Source organism: Vigna unguiculata, chromosome 3 (assembly GCF_004118075.2).
Source record: "Vigna unguiculata cultivar IT97K-499-35 chromosome 3, ASM411807v1, whole genome shotgun sequence".
NCBI lineage: Eukaryota > Viridiplantae > Streptophyta > Magnoliopsida > Fabales > Fabaceae > Vigna > Vigna unguiculata.
Genome location: NC_040281.1, coordinates 55,124,630 through 55,129,249, shown reverse-complemented (window position 1 = coordinate 55,129,249; position 4,620 = coordinate 55,124,630).

Genomic DNA, 4,620 nt, shown 5'->3' with positions numbered 1-4,620 from the left:
GAAAAGACAAGTATTATGTATTTTTTAATATGCTAAAAATTAAAGAATACATTGTGTATGTCATAGTATGAATATGAATATGATGAAAATGTTGAATTATCAATTTATCATTCAACTCCTCAAAGTTTTTACTTAATTTTGTGAACTTCTTAAAGTTTTCCAATTTTTAAACATTAAAAATTTTATTATAAAAATTACAAAAAATATAAAAAAAAAAAGCGGATCAGCCCACAGACTCGTGGGCCAAGTGATGTGTGGAACAGACCAGTGATTACAGCCCGCATAAATTGTACAGGGCAGGATAGGTCTTATGCTAGCCGGATCTAAACGAGCCAGACCAGCTCACATTATCATCCTAATAAAAAATAAAATGAAAAAGATATTTCGAGAGTTATTTCCAAATTCAAAAATACCTTTGAGAACATTTATTTCGAAAAATATATGAAACATAAATGTTCCTGAAATAGTGAAATCCAGAATGCTTGTACCTCTATTTTTACATCTCTATTATTACAAAATTTTTAATGAATTTTTTAACCGGTGCACGAAAATCTGGTAAGAAAAATGTCATGTGCACGAAAAAAGAGATAGTTGGAAGAGTGTTAATGAGATGCAAATATATATATATATATAGGAAGACGTGGTGAAGAACCATGATTTGGTTTTAGAGAAAAAGAAAGGGAAAATGGTGATTAGGAGATGAGGGAGGTGACAATGATTTGGTGATGGTGGAGGTGTTTCTTCATTCCAAGTGTTCCTATATGATATGTAACACTTTTCGAAGCCATTTTTTTTTTTGTTTTCTTTAACATGTCTAGGGTATCTACACCATTCTCTTCACGAAAGGAAATTCCCAAAGTTAAAGAATTGATGAGAATTACAGAAATGGTAGAAGAAAAGATGGAGAAAGTAGAAAAAGTAAGAGAAGTGAATAAAGAAGAAAAAGACAAGGAGACAAAGATCACCGTACTTTTTATTACTGTAGGGAAGGACCATTCTATTGTATCTATAGAGACAAAAAAGATATGGTAGGAGGCACACCCATCAACAAATTACAAGCATTCATGTGAAACTTCCAAAATTTCTAAGGCAAGACTACTGACAGACTATACTTACCATGGAAATCATGGAAATCAAGACCATGCATTCATTTGGTGAAACCGAATTCAAAAACACATTCAAAGAGGTAAAAAAATTGTCATTGCAACTTGTCTATATGCACAAGGAAAATATTTGTCCCAAGTTATCACACAAATGAGTTCTATCTCAAACTCTAAATTTTTCACTCATGGTCCAATAATGTTCATATATATATATATATATATATATATATATATATATATATATATATATATATATATATATATATATATGGTTTAGGGTTTAGGGTTTGAGATTAAGGTAGGAGGCACACTCATAAAGACATATCGTTATGATTATTGATCAGTATAAGTATAGATTCATATAGACGAATAAAACAACACATACAAGTGAAAAAAAGCTCACCATAAAAAGTGGGATGGGTCGAGATATTGAACCTATTAATTTGCGTGGGGGCAGTCCGCGCTCCATGCAAGTTGGCCCGCTAGCCTGCAATAAAAAAAATTGTATTTGTGTATATCGATAATTTTTCTTCTGAATCTCTGCATGAGCGTTTTAAATTATTGTATAAGTGAAAAATAAAAGTATTATACATTTTTTGAATGTGCTAAAATTTGAACAATACATCATGTATGTCAAAGTACAAAAATGAATATGATGAAAATGTTGAATTATAAATTTATCATCAAACTCTCCAAAGTTTTTACTTATTCTGTGAACTTGTTAAAATTATCCAATTTGCTAAACTTTGAAAGTTTTGTCATAAAAATTTTTTTAAAAAAAAAAAACAAAGCAGGTTGCCCCACAGACCACACTTATAAGGGACAAATAAGACTTTTCAGCCCATGTTAAAAATGCGAGACAGATGAGTCCGACTCGCATTTTGCAGACCAAGTGTAGGATGAGCCTAAATAAATTGGGCCGACCCGTGTTGTCACACCTAATCATTATAAAGGCATCAAATGGTAGTTTTTTTAAACTGTAATAATGGTGTAATACGAGCATACAAAACAAAACTAAAATTAAAATATATGTAACGTAATGCATACATGAAAATTAAGTTAAAAAACTAACAAACGGTTTTGTATTTATATGTGCATTTATTTATATAATAAAGTAAATTTTTAATATTATATTTTTCTATCCTAAAAAATTTAAACCAAAAATTTATAAAAGAAATTTATTTTGGTAATATTTTTTCTATATTGTTCAAAGACTTTGTTAGTAATTTGTCCACCAATAAGGGTGATAATAGGAGTAAACAAGGTATGCATACAACATTCTTCCAAAACTACTCTACAAATATTACCTGACTTTTAGTGATTGAGAATGGTTTGAATATGTTCATTCTCCATGTAGTGAAAAGTCAAGGAGTAATAATTATATGTAACTCCTCTTTTAGATGGGACTACACCCATGATATATCAGATGTATAAAAATAAATAATTATTCGAGCATTGTTTAAATAATAATTTATAAGTATATTGTTATTACTATATTAAAAAATGTTACATGTTTTTCTACTAAACTTACATTAAAACTGTAGGGACCCAAATAATTCCAGCTTCTTGATCTTTCTTCTCTCTGCCACCCACACCCCAGGAAAAACACCTTGCACTTCACAGCTTCTCCCTCTTCTTTTCTCTGCCTTCTCTCTATCAAAAAGGAAATTTTTGAATCACTAATTCTCTGTTACAGAACCTAAATCTGAGGCCAATCCAGGACCTTCCCTTTCAGCTTCAACTCATCATTTTCCTCCATGTAAGTCACTTCCAACCCTTGCATTCCAGTTCAATTCGAAATCTGCAAACCTCTTCTCATATTTGAACCTGTATCTCCAGCTCTCTAAGTGATACAACTGAAGCTCTTGGGTGGGAGGATCTTAGCTAATTAGAAGGATTTATATATATAGGTAAGGGAAGCTAACCAATTTCCTTAATCCGAATAGGAAATCTGTAAATGAGTTTGAATTGCATGTTGGATTGATGAATATAGTATTGAATTGCATGATCTGATGATTTATTGTTTGTAATTGAGAAATACTGGCTCATCGCATGAAGGAACAAGTTCGTGACCTGGTATTTTCGCCTAGGCGAGTGACACTCGCCTGAGCGAAAACACCAGAAAACACACCTCTGTTCCTGCGCGAAGTCTCGCCTAGGCGAGTTGGGGTCGCTTGAGCGAGATAACGATCTCGTTTGGGCGAACCAGCCTAGCCTGAGCGAGAGTTCGCCCTGGTTTTCTCTTTTGCCACTGTTAGTGTCTCGCCTAGGCGAGACTGACTCGCCTGAGCGAGATAAACTCTCGCCTAGGCTAGACTTTTTAGCCTGAGCGAGAGCTACTGCACTAGTAGTGTTCAAAGTCTGTTTGTTTGGGTGAAAATACATGTTTTAATGCATCCTTGTATGAATTAGGCCCTGTATGGTTGGAATGCTACCATTGAATTATTGAATGATTTAATTGGATGAATTTAAGTTATGAGAAGATGAGATTAAAATGGAATTTCAAGGGAAAATCCATGTGTAAATTGTAGTGTGTGTAAGGATGTAAGGAATCTAAAATGGTTGGTATCCTGAAACTCCAATAATCATTCAAGCTCAGATAGAGTAGAATGGATTATGTCGTGAGGAGTAGCAGGAGGTCCTCGTCGTCAGACTTGATCAAGTCTTAGACGTGGAGGGGACTTACCCTGGGAACGGTCGGGTGAATACTCCATGTGTCCAGACTCTGCAGAGTCTGGAAACCGTTATAGGTGCAAGCCACCAAGAGCTCCAATGTCACTTACACGATCCGGATATCGAGTCTATAAATTAGGATTGAACTTTCTGCTGTAAATGATATCTCTAATTGTAAAGTGTATTGACATTGTTTCCTTCAGTTAGCTTACCCTTTTCATTCGTGTTGTTTGCTTTTGCATATTATCTCTTTTGCAATGATCACCTATGTTTGGTGGGAGCAGAGCAGAAACCAGATGGAGATGCCCCCTCTTGAGAGTGGAGCCTGATAAGGAGTACCGCTATAGTTTAGACTTCCACTGTATATTTTGAGGATTTGGGTGTAGTTTAACATCCTTTCTATCTACTCTTACCTTATGTATACGTGTTTATAGATGTAGCAGTGTGGAAGACTGTACTAGATATATAAACTATGTGTGTATGACTGTTATCCCTACTATCTGCTATGTTTTATCATGATATAATGTTTTGTTTGATAATATGAAAAAGCTATTAAATGGGATGTTACAAAAATAATATATAGTGTTATATATCTTTATATAAACAATTTTTATATCAATTTTTGGTTTATATAAAATCTATAATAACTCGAACATTGAATTTGTACTATAAAATGTAACAGTGGAAATGGATTTTTTTTATCATATAAACTAATGTTGTTATTAACTTTTAAAATAGTATAAAAATTTAACATTTTAATGTATTTTTATGATGACTATAATGAATGTGAAGTTTACAGAGACCATAACACTCTTGTTATATACTTTAGAGTGATTAAGCCTTA